Source organism: Octopus bimaculoides, chromosome 5 (assembly GCF_046866305.1).
Source record: "Octopus bimaculoides isolate indiv1 chromosome 5, ASM4686630v1, whole genome shotgun sequence".
NCBI lineage: Eukaryota > Metazoa > Mollusca > Cephalopoda > Octopoda > Octopodidae > Octopus > Octopus bimaculoides.
Genome location: NC_142932.1, coordinates 61,165,118 through 61,179,290, shown reverse-complemented (window position 1 = coordinate 61,179,290; position 14,173 = coordinate 61,165,118).

Sequence of the window (14,173 nt, the reverse complement as noted above, 5' to 3'; positions counted from 1 at the left end):
ATATATTAGGGAGAAAATCAGGAAAACATAGAAGCTGAAAGAGGAAATGTAATTTAGTTGAATATATCAATGAACCCGAAACTTCAATACACACTCCTTTTCTCCTACTATGATACTCACTTATCTTTTAAGTCTATACGTATACCGATAGAGATATATAATCTGTTTATATGAATATCGTTTCTATGTCGCACAATACGATACAAAACTATATTTTATTTTAGTTTTCAATTTCCTTTTATCCATTTGACTCATCCTCGAGCAAAATATAATCATTTTAAGTTGATTAAGTTAATTTTTCTGTAATATCCTTCCAATTATTTTGTTCCTCCTGGTAAACAACTCCAAATATCGTTCCAATTCCATTAGTTAGTCGATATCTGATGGGGAAATACATAAAAAAAAAATAACATCTTTGAGTTGTTGCAAAAAGATTTTCAAATGAATATTGTTTATTTAGAATTTCTAGAATTATAGATGAATTTATTATTGTCTGTATACTATTTTAAAATTCTTTTTTATTTTGAAACTTTTGAGATTCATAAAATATACTTTACCAATGATATGGTGAACAAATAATTGGAGGAATATGTCAAAGAATATAAATCGAATGTGTTCCTATAAATTTAAACCAAATATATATACATTCATATATTTTTAAATGGCTGATTTTATTGTATTAAAATATACCATCACTCCTATTAACGTCTATATTTGAATTCGCAACAATAGAAAGTGTTTCATTTCTCGTGCCGATCGAAAAATTATTCAATACTTATAATACATGAAATTAGCTGTCTACATATAATGAGAACTAAACTGATTTCTGATAAACTAAAGTTTTATATTCATTACAGTTACTTAACGTGGATGTCTTGTTAGAGACTGTAACAGAAAGTTTTAACTGACATGCAGTTATGGGCTGTCTTCTACTGATGAGCTTCATTAGAATGAAATCACAATAAATAGCAATTCCGACACTCATGACAAACGATTCTCCTCTGCTACGATCCATGGAACTTCTTGTACATGAGATAATACGGTAAGACCAATAACGCAGTATTCGGTATTCTAACAAGGCATTCACGTTAAGTTTTATATAAACATTACCTTATCTGTGTCTCTGTCTGTGTGTAAATGTAGCCTAGTGATTAGGGTGTTGCACTTACGATCTCAAGATCGTTCATTCGATACGCAGAGTGTGTGGCGCTTTGTTTTCTTGAACAAAATGCTTCATTTCATTTTGCTCCAGTCCACTCATCTGTATTTAGGTAACACTTCGACAGAGTAGCTCCGGATCAAAGCGAGTATTAGCCTGCTCGCTTAGCTAGCAGGGTTAGATAATACCAAAGCATGATCGATGCAAATCACAGAGTAACCGGTGATAGTAACCAACGTTCGATAACCTGGTTGATTATATCATCAGGTGATTATATGATTATATATATATATATATATATATATATATATATATATATATATACGTGGTCTCATCAATACGTATCCAAACTTTTGACATAGTAAGAAAGCTAAAGCAAGCACAGTAAAGCTGCTTCGCACAGATTGACCTTTAATGTTTGTGCATTAAGTTTTAAGATTCTAGTTCACTTCCGCTGTTTACAACAGTACTTGAAAGGAAGGTGTGTAGCGTGTGATCATCGCATTAATAATGACAGAAATTTGAGCACAGAAACTGTGTCAAATTTTGCCAAAACCTGAGCCATACCTGCTCAGAGAAGCACGCACAATTTTCAAAAATTCTCATCGTTCTCAACACAAAAAGTTGTACAAAAGGTTTTGTACAACTGAAATCCGGGTGAGCTTTTGGTCAGCTGAAAACAGTTTTGGCAGAAGCTTGACAAACGCGCATCTCATACCCAAATCTTCAGTGATATGGACAGAACTGAACCGTAACTAATTTTCACATACCCCGATAACTCACGAATGGTTATTCGACTATTTCCCCTTACAGCTCCCGTACATCTGCGATGTTTTTCGCAGTTCTGTAGTTTGCTAGTCTCCCAGAATGTTCGTAAATATCTATATGTTTTGGCCATCTTCGAAACGTCTGAACCACTCATACACGCGTACACTCTTCTCCATACACTTTCTGCAACTTTGCGTAGGCCTCTGAGAACTTTCTCTGCCATAGTCAATGCGACGTTCACCCGCTACACACCTTTATTCCGAGCACTGCTGTAAACAGCGGATGTGAGCTATAACATTAGAACATACGGCAGGTGCATAGCACAGGTTAATATCAATCTTTGGCAAGCGGTTTCTCTCTGCGTGCTTTAGCTTCTTTACCCTGGCAACAACCCGGGTATTTATTGGTCAGACCTCGTATATCTTTTATCGTTTACTGGTTTTAGCCAAGCTCGTTTGATATGATATGATATGATATGATATATGATATGATATATATATATATATATATATATATATATATATATATATATATATATATATATATATATATATATATATATATATATATATACAAAACACGTTTTTATGATTTAGCAGTCCTTGGATGAAATTTTTGTCTATTTTTAGACAAATATTACCCCGACGAAATTCATATACATAAATAATATTTTTTTATAAATTCAGCAGTGGATATGAATCGAATGAAACTGTAGGATATATATAGGTATTTTTTATTTATTTGTTATACTATATTATATCTTTTTATAGTATAATTATATTATATTATAATATTAATACATTTATGTCATTTGTATTTCTTTATTTCCTTTAACACACACACACACACACACACACACACACACACACACACACGCATATATATATATATATGGCCGTGCTGGATCGCCACCCTTAGTCAAACAAATCGATCCATGCCTTATTATTTGTAAGCCTAGTGATTATTATATCGGTGTCTTTTGCAGAACCGCTAGGTTACAGGGACGTAAACGCAGCAGCATCGGTTTTCAAGTGATAGTGGGAGAAAAAACAGACACACAACTACATGCATATATAGATATATACGATGGGCTTCTATCAGTTTCCGTCTATCAAATCTTACAAGGCCTTGGTCGGCCCGAGTCTACAGTAGAAGACACTTGCCCAAGGTGCCACGCAATGGGACTGAACCCCGGAACCCTGTGGTTCGGAAGCAATCTTCTAAAAACAAAGTCATTCCTGCGGCTATGAGCCGCACATTTGCCTATATAGATATATATAGTAATAATATTAGGGAATAAATTATTATTCCTACCTTACAGGTAAAATTCAGTATAATAATATTAGACCGAATTTAGTAATATATAATATATGTATATAAGTAATATAGAGACGAATCACCATTCCACAACTCAGTCAATAACGAACCCGTCCAAAACTATGGCGTGAGGCATATGCCATACAAAATACTAATCTAACATTTTAATAATATATAATATTGAACAGTGAGATTATTACAGTGATATAATATTAAGAGCAAATACTTTTAAAATCTCAGCGAATACCATCCAAAGAAACATTCATCAGCCACTTGGCTGAAACACATAAATAAATAAATAAAATAAAGATATTAATCTAAAAATGAAATAATGTATAAATGGGACAATAAAAATTAATACAATAATAAAATGTATAAAAGTAAGTACTTGTACATCGACTACGCGCATTTCATGGCTGAATTAGGACTATATAACATATTAACAAATAATATCCAAGTTCATTAGAACGGAAAAATGATTTTACTCCCAAAAGCAGTCACTCCTCAGGTCTAGTATTCACTCTTAAAAAAACTCAAAGCCTAAAAGTTTCACTTACCTCATAATATTATAAGGAATGAATATAAAGAAAATAATATATATATATAGAAACACAACCTATTATGTAATCCCTAAGTTAAAGACATTAAATATTATTATTAAAATTACGAGCTAAAAATATTCAACAAGAGTATTATTCTTATATATATATAAATATAATTTTTATACATGCGCACGCTGATATATGACCTACATTGGACTCCTTATTCTTCGCATAATAATCGAACCTGGAGCTGAACTATAGTCTATCCATAGCACTTACTCAGCATTACCTGACACCTTTGGGTCTTACTGACACTATTACCTCTCATAACCTCTCTCTGTCTCTCTCTCTCTATATAGTGAGAATTTACAAAAAACAAAAGATGAAGACGGATGTGTAAACAACAAAGCGATGCATCAGTTTAACGGTCTTTGACAGAAAGGAACACAGAAATAAACAGGGAGAGCAAATAAAAAAGGTTTAGTGGTTAGCGATCTATCATGGCGAATGCCGGACCATATAAATATATATATAGGAAGGACAACAAAAGAAAGAAAGAGACCTCGATATTATGTAAATAGAGGAATTTATCTGTAAAAATATGTGACACTTATTCGGTAGCCATGATAAAACTCCGAGTTTCGCATGCCGGGGGGGGAGCCCACGCCAACATCTCTTCAGTTATCCGCCAGTCTTTCACAGGAATTTCAATGGCCGGATAACTGACGAGATGTTGGCGTAGGCTCCCACCCCGGCATCCGAAACTCAGAGTTTTATCAAGGCTACGGAATAAGTGTCACATGTTTGTTCGGGTATATATATATATATATATATAGTCTTTTATTCTTGTTTCAGTCATTTGATTCCGGTCATGTTGGAGCACAATCCTGAATGATTTTTAGTCGAACAAATCGGCCCAGGAATTATTTTGGAAGTGTAGTACTTATTCTGTGTCTCTTTTGCCGAATGACTAAGTTACGGGGACGTATATACACCAACACCAGCTGTAAAGCAGTGATAAGCAGACAAACACAGACACAATAAAACACAGATAGATATATACGTATACATATAATTATAGTATGAGTCTGTTATTATTATTATTATTATTATTATTATTATTATTATTATTATTATTATTATTATTTTTTTTTTTTTAATTATTATTATTATTATTATTATTATTTTATTATTATTATTATTATTATTATTATTATTATTATTATTATTATTATTATTATTATTATTATTATTACTATTATTATTATTATTATTATTATTATTATTATTATTATTATTATTATTATTATACTATGAGGCTTCCATAATAGGTTTCTCTCTGTAAAGTACAATGCCTTCCACGTTTATTTACAAATATTGCATGCAGTATTAGACAGCTTAAGTAAATATTAACTAAATTTAGCTGAAATTGATGGATGACCGTTTGGGTAACCGGATGCGCAAGGAGAAGTGTTAGAGTTAATTTGTGGTTTCAATTCTGGCTGGAGTTACCTCATTTTTCGATCATTTGTTTGTATTTATGAATTATCGTTTCAAATCGGAGAATAAAATATCATTATAACATGTTATTTTATTGTTATATATGTATAGACAGGCGAAGGAGTGGCTGTGTGGTAAGTAGCTTTTCTTACGAACCACAAGGTTCAGGGTTCAATCTCACAGCGTGCACATTGGGCAAGTATATTCTACTATAGCTTTGGGCCGACCAAAGCCTTGTGAGTGAATTTGGTATGGTAGACGGGAACTGAAAAAAAGCCAGTTGCATATATATATATATATAACTAATCCTGTCTCCTCTCATCACACGAACTTTTGGATTCTACCTTCTTTCCTTCTGGATCTACTCTTTCTGGACTGTTTCATTCTGAACTTTATACCCTCCGGCTGCACCTCTCCTACCCACGGATTACACTGGACCCATCTTCTGATTGGAAATCGCTTCAATATACCACGACGTCTAAAAATATTTTGAACTTTTCCACTTTTGTAAACCTCCTTATTCATCTTTTTTTTACTTTTACTTTCCTTCACCTACCGTCGCTTCGTACTCTGGATGTTCCTAATCTGTCTTCTCTAATCTGCACCTATTACTTTGTATTCTTCTCCCTCCCTTTCTTTTCTCCTCTCGTTTCTTCTCTCCCTGTCACCCCATTTTCTCCCTATTGTCCCATCTTCCTTTTTGCTTTGTTTTCTTCTCCCACCTCGCATATATTTTCTTCTCACAACCCCTTTTTCGTTTTTTCTCCTCATGCCTTTATTTTTTCCCCCACACCTGTTAAAAAAAATGTTTTTCCTTTTTTCCACGTCCAATTTTCTCATCACGCTTGTTTTTTTTTCCACAACACCTTTTGTAATTCTCCTTCCCACGTCTAATTTTCTTTTCTCTCTCGTTCCATCATGCCTGACTACAAATCTTTCCAACTCACTCTCCACAACCGCCTAAAACTATACCTCCGCACACTTCTCTCTTTATACTTTCAACCTACTATACGACTTTCCTTACTCTAATTCAAGAAGACTCGTTTCTCTAGTCATATTACGTTTCTCAGTCGCTGCTTACATCACCGCCTCATCCCTAAGGGTTTCTGCCTCCATTTCCACCCCACTCTCCACTCTTCTACCACCATTCTACCCATACTCCGCACCACATCCTACCGCCTTATACGGGCCACCATTCGCTCCAATCTCTCTAAAATCCACACTATCGACCGCCTTCTTCCTCCAGCCTTTTCCATATTTTTCTCCTCTCTGTCACCCTCCCATGCTCACAATACATTGCGCTTTATCATTCAACTTAATCATCTCTTTCATGCATTTCTTACCGACACTATGCTCCGCAAACTTCACTCACTCCTCCATTCCTCTACACTCGATGCCACTACCCCAACCCCTCCACCACCTTTCTCCCTCTCTGATGTGCATTCCCCACCCACACCCAACCACGCTGTCTCTCCCACACACACTCCACCCCCTCCCTCCCAGCCCTCCACCATCCCGACCGTCCCTCCTAACCCTACTTCATCCCCTCCTACTTCTATTCCACCCACTCCTTCTCCACTTCAGCCTGTCGTTACCATTCCCCCAGATCTTCCTCTCTCTGAGGCGGAGCGCTCCATCCTCAATAAGGGTCTGCGCTTCATCCCACTCACTCCATCCTGCAAGGAATTTCAAACCCGTGCTGATGTCCACAGCTTTGTGCGCCGCGTTAGGTTGGGTGCGCTTTTCCATAACACACCACCCGCACCCAACGAGGACTGCTTCACTGACCTAGGCCAACGACCATCCCAGTGGACGCCTGCTCCTGGCCAGTTTTGCAAGCAGTTGATCTTTTCGCGGGCGCCTGCCAACGCGCTGTGGGCCGGTTTAACTTTAGTCGAGAGGGACTCTCGACTCAACATCACCCCAGCCGAACTCTCGGCCCTTCGATCCCTCCGACGCCGCACGGACATCATCATAAAACCGGCTGATAAGGGTGGAGCCGTGGTGGTATGGCGCGCGGACCTCTACAAGGCCGAAGCTCTCCGTCAACTTCGAGATACCACATTCTACCGCCTTCTGCCCTCCGACCCCACACCCATCTACCAACAGACTGTGTCCTCCACTATCCATGACCTCATCCTCTCCTCCTGTCTCCCGCCACCGCCTCCAACCTTATTGTTCGCCCCCCCCCCCCCACGCACCCCACCATTTACTTCCTCCCCAAGATCCATAAACCGAACAACCCTGGCCGACCCATCGTCTCCGCCTGCAACTGCCCCACCGAGCTTATCTCAAAATACCTAGACCGTGTCCTCGCCCCCCTAGTGGCTTCTATCCCTTCCCACATTCATGACACTAACCACGCGCTTCGTCTATTCAACTCTTTCTCTTTCCCTCCCGGCCATTCTAAGCTTCTCTTCACTCTAGACATCCAGAGCCTCTATACAGTGATCCCCCACGACGAGGGGCTGCGTGCCCTGAAGTTTTTTCTAGACCAACGCCCCAACCCACAACCCGACACCTCCACACTCATTCGTCTGGCCGAACTTGTCCTATCTCTCAACTGCTTCTCGTTCGCGGGAGATATCTACCAGCAAGTCTCGGGAGTGGCCATGGGGACGAGAATGGGCCCCAACTACGCGAACCTCTTCGTTGGTTATGTTGAGGCCCAAATACTCTCCAGTTTCACTGGTCCTACTCCCGAACTATACGGTCGGTATATCGACGACTGCATCGGTGCCACCTCAGTCTCCCGCGAACATCTTGACTCGTTCCTCTCTTTCGTTCAGTCTTTCCATCCTGCCCTCCACTTCTCCTGTACTGTCTCTGACACCTATGTCCCCTTTCTCGACATTTCGGTCAGCATCCTCCACTCCGCCCTTAGCACCTCCATCCACTACAAACACACAGACTCACACTCCTATCTCAACTTCTCCTCCTCCCACCCTAGACACACAAAACTTTCCATCCCCTATTCCCAATTCCTCCGTCTACGCAGACTTTGTAGCGACAGCCATGACTTTGAGACTCAGTCTCAACTCATGGCTCACCACTTTAGCCTGCGTGGATATCCACCCGCCACCATCCACACCGCCCTTGCCAGAGCACGTTTTGTGGACCGTGCATCTGCTCTCTCCCCCCGAACCCGCCCTGCCATTTCCCGCCTCCCTTTTCCACTCACCTACCATCCCACCACCCTACCCCTCCAACGCTCCATTCTCCGAGCTTTTCGGCGCCTCCAGTCCGACCCCTCCAGCTCCCACATCTTCCCTAATCGACTCCTCCCCTCCTTCAAACGAGCCCACAACCTACGGGACCTCTTGGTCCACAGCTTCTTCCCAACCCAACCTCCCAACCTGGCTCGTTCCCTACTCCCGCCCACGCTGCCGCACTTGCCCTTACCTCTCCAACACCACCCTCCTCACCAGCACCCATCACCGACCCTATCGCATCAACGACTCCTTCACCTGCACTTCTACAAACATCATCTATTGCTTCTCCTGCTCTCTCTGCCATTCTCTGTACATCGGACAAACGGGGCGTCGCCTGGCCGACCGATTCGCGGAACACCTCCGAGACATCAACGTTGGCAATGACACCCCGGTGTCAGGCCACTTCCGTTCTGCCGGCCACTCCTTGCAGCAACACCTGTTTGTGTTTGGATTGTCCATGCACAGGGGCCATCCGGACTCCCGTTTGCGCCGTGAACAGGGATTAATCTTCTCTCTCCGCTCCTTTGCGCCACATGGGCTCACCCCCCCCCCCCTCTTCATCTAACCCCCTCCTTCTGTCTCTCTCTCCCACCCTCCCTCCTACCACCCATCTCTCCCCCTCCCCCACCTGCCCTCCTGCTCCGACTCCTACTTCTTTGTACGTCTCTTCACCTCTCTTCACTCCTACTTCTATTCACTCCTACTTCTATTCACTTCTACTTCTATTCACTCCTACTTCTATTCACTACTACTTCTCTTCACTCCAACTTCTCTTCCTATTTCTCTTCACTCCCACTTCTCTTCACCCCTACTCTTTCTCTCCTCTCTCTTACTCCCTCTCACTCTCTTCTCTCGTAATCCCCCTCTCTCACTCTTACTCTCTACACTCTTACTCTCTTACTCTCTCACCCTTACTCTCTCACTCTCTTCTCTCTTTCCCTCTCTCTCAGTCTCTTTCTCTTTCTCTCTTTCTCCCCCCATACCCCTCTTCCCTCTCTCTCCCTCTCTTCTCTCTCACTCTCTTCTCTCGCACTCTCTTCTCTCTCACTCTCTTCTCTCTCACTCTCTTCTCTCTCACTCTCTTTCTCTTCCTCTCTTTCTCCCCCCCATACCCACCTTCCCCCTCTCTCAATCCACCTTCCCTCTCTCCTCTCTTTCTCTCCCCTCCCATACCCATCTTCCCCCTCTCTTACATCCGCCTTCCCCTTCCGCCCTCATCGTCAACACCCCTTCATAAGCTCATCCCACCACACCCCAACACACTCCTACTCTACCTTCCCACTCCACCCATCCAATTCCTTACACCCACCACCTACCCCCTACCCACAGACCCCAACCTACCCACACTCAGCCTAACCCACACTCCACCCATGCCTTCCCCACCTCCCAACACCCTCACATCACACCACACCAATACCCTCGCATCACACCACGCACACACTACAACTGACCAATTACTTTCTCCCTTCCCCATTCTCACACTACATACGTCAAGATCACCAGCATTCTATCTCCCACACACAGCCCCTCGTTCTTCGATCACCGTTTGTTATCTCCCCCTTTTCTTAGCTCTCCTGAAAAAAAAATTTCTAACTTCCGGTCAGTCATTGTTATGATCAGCCATTATTATGATTGACCGTTGACTGGACACTATTCAATTTTTTTTCTCCGTGTTTTTCTCCTTGTCTCCGTACTCTTTCTGTTGATGGGCGTAGCTCGAAACGTCAAAGACTTTCCGTATTCCCGAGCGTCATACTAATACATCCTTTTGTTATTTACACCACCTGTCCTCGTCTGTTGTTGTTTTTTCGTATATTCTCCCATATATATACACACACACACAAATGAATTAATAATCCATTGCCCATTTATTTGTAATATACATATATATGTGTGTGTGTGTGTGTGTTTGTGCGTCTGTGTTTGCCCCCACCCCCCACGTCGCTTGACTACCGCTGTTGTGCGTTTACGTCCCCGTAACTTGGCAGTTCGGCAAAAGAGAACGATAGAATGATTACTAAGCTTATAAAGAATAAGGTCGATTTGCTAGACTAAAGGCGGTGCTCGAGAATGACCGCAGTCAAATGACAGAAACATATAAAAGAATAAAAGAATAAAATGTTATACAACATATATGCCTATACGACGGGTTTGTTTTGGTTTGCGTGTACTAGATCGGTTTGAAAATTTTGGTTGGCCCGAAACTATAGCAGAAGGACTGAACTCAGAACGATGTGGTTGGAAAGCATGCTGCTTACCACACAGGAACGGAATTATGTTTTAATATTTCGCGTAAATATTATGAGACGAATAACTCAATATAAAAATCAAAACACCTATGTTTCAGAACATAGGTGAGCGGTAAGAAGTGAGAGAAATGACAAACGAATAAATGATTATCTTCTGAACTTCATTAGTTTATGGCTATTTCTGTAATAAGATGCAGTGGACGCATATTTGATTGTCTGAGTAACACGCCCTCAAAGATGAGAGGAAAACGTGAAATGAGTTGTTTGCCGCAAGAAAACAAGGTGCCGCTAGAAATGGAACCCACGATCTGGCGATCGTGAGTGCAGCATCATAAACACTCGGCCACGCGTATTCTCTCTCTCTCTCTCTCTCTCTCTCTCTCTCTCTCTCACACACACAAGCACACACAGACACACACGCACATACGCACGCGCACATACGCACAAAGGCCGTTCCTTTCATAGGCACAAATAGATTTCTTTCCCAAATAAATTGCATTTCATATTCGAGGCTCCGATGAAGCTATATGCTGTTACTCAAGCTCTCAAGTTTTAGTCCACTGCATCTTATTGGATAGCTGTAAGCTGATGAAGTTCATCAGATAAATATTTATTCCTTTGTCATCTCTTTTTCTTATATGTATATGCATACATATATTCTTCGACAAATATCGTTTGATAGCCGAATCATTTTTTGGCGACTAGTTTATTTATGTCTTCATAAAGTTTTGCATTTCGGTAAATATTAGGTACTGGAATTGAATTGTTCGAAGAATTCAATTCCAGTATTTAATTTTTGGCGAACTGTAAATTTACGGTGACATAAATTAACCGGCGCCCAAGCAATGGTTCGGTTGAACACACACACGCATACACACGCGCACACACACACACACACACACATACACGCACGCACACACACACACTATATATATATATATTTATTTATTTATGTGTTTCAGCCAAGTGGCTGCGGTCATGCTGGTGCACCACCGTGTAATAAATCTCAGAGTAGGAAAAACATTTTAGAAATTCTATTTGCTACCAGTGGTCTAACGAGAAGAAAAAAACTAACCAATAGACTATATATTATTCATATAAATACATATAATGTACATTTAAATGTACACTGTATGTATTTATATATATATATATATATATATATATATATATATATATATATATATATATATATATATATATATATATATATATATATATATATATATATATATACATATATAAATGGATGTCTGTATGTATGCGTGTGTTTGTCCGCCAATAGGGAGAAAAACTACAGCGCGTGTATAACTAAAAGCTAATTCGTGTGTAAAATTTCATGGTAAATACAATGGAAGAGGTCTCGAGTCTCTATTTGTCCTCTGAATGAACCTACTCACCTTTTTGAAACATGTATAAAGTTGCATTTCAAAAAGAAGATGAAGGGGCTAAGAATATTAATTTTTATATCACACTTCCGTAATAACAATAAATAAATGAAGTGTCTAAGGGATATAAATTTTATCCGATTAACATACCACTTTTCTGTTTTTACCTAGCGGTTTCAGCTCAAAGCTGCGGCCATACTGGGGCATCACCGGTTTGGTACACTGTTATTAGTGGAGCCTTCTCTGATGTGTGGTGAATAAGGGAGTTTGATGTCTCTAATGTGGTTGTCACGAGGTAGATTCATCTGGGACTCCCGACAGGAAGAGGTCCAGTTTTGTATTTAAAACACATACACCCACTTTGTTTTGGCCCCTCAAGCTCTTTGGGAGGGGAATAAAAAAGCTGTGTGCCCTTGAAACCCAAGCTGTTGCAGTAACTGCCGAAGAAGCACTACAGCATTGTTGGGATCTTTGGCGCTGTGCAGTGGCGACCCATTCTGGCATTTGTGTAGCTTTCAATGTCAAAATTTGGCAGAACATCTTCCAGATGGATATTACTACATATTTCTCCCGCCTTCGCTCAAGGGAGTAGAGTCCTAGCTATCTCACCCTTTCCCTGTAGCTGAGCTGTTGCAATGAGACGATTTCCTTTATAAAACCTCACTGGATTGCTTCAAGGTCCGCTGTTAATTTTACACTGTGGGGTGACCCTAGTTGTGACCAGTAGTCAAGGCGCCTGAGGACAAAAGTCCTCCAGAGGGCCATCATAGTTTCCTTCATGGTTTCTCGTGCCATCATGGCTTCTCGTTTCGAAGGTTCTCAGGATCCAGCCATCCAGTCGTCTGCACTTTGTCGCCAGTTTGTTAATGTGCACTTGGAAAGAAGTATCATCACACATGTAGATACCCAGGCCACTCACTGATCACTGATTTAGATTCTGGGATTGTAATCCCCCTTGAGTCAGTGTAACCTGTAAGATTTTCATCCAGTTTTTGGTGCTGGTATCGCAGAATGTGGAATTTTCCAGCATTAAGCTGCATATTATTGTCCTCATCCCATTTGTAAATTGCGTCCAACTCCTGCTGCAGGCGTGAAAATTCTCTACCGTTTTGTATTTTCTGCGAGACTTTCGCATCATCTGCTTAGCTAACAAGGGTGACTATCCGGACAGTTGAAGGCGTATCTGAGAGGGCCACTCCGAAAAGCAGTGGTTCCAAAGAAAGTGCCCTGTGGAACACCACTAACTATTTGTGTTTCTTTTGAGGTGGCATCATTGGCCATCACTGCCTGACATCTATCTTTCGGACAGTCATATATCCACTCCAAATTTTCCAGCTATGCCAAAATTTATGATATATCATAGCATGATCAACATTATCAAAAGCTTTTGCGAAGTCAAGGTTCACATTTGAGTTGTGAGTAACTGCTTCAATACCCAGTCGTAGTGATGTAGTACCTGCATTAGACAGCTCCCACTTGGTCGAAAACTATGCTGAGTATCACTCAGCAAGTCGTTTCCTTCAAGGAATGCGTTTAGTTACCCTCTTTGCTTATGTGTGAAGTCAGAGAGACAGTCCTATAATTTTTGGCATATTCTCTGCTTCCTCCTTCATGGATTGGGTATCCTATTCCCTTCTTCAGCTTGTTTGGCAGCTTGCCATTTGCAAATAGAATGTGGGAGATTATCTGTAATGGTTTTGTCACGGCACGTTTGCACGATTTGAGGATGATTGCTGAGAAACTAAATTAAGCCAAATTAAAAATAAATAACCTGCGTAAGTGACATAATTTTTATAGGATTATATTTCTGCATTTTATTTCAAAAGACGTTGAGGCACTCTTCTGTAGGTATGCCAAATGTGTAATATAACGACATGTGTTAATGGGAGTGGCGTGTATGTGTAATAAAATTCATTTCTTCCTATTGCTATGAGTATTGCTTAATAAGTATTATTTTGTATTTGTTCTGTATTTATATCTATAGGAGATGAGTTTTATTTTTTTTTCCGCTGCCTACCTTCACAATAGAAACCGTAGA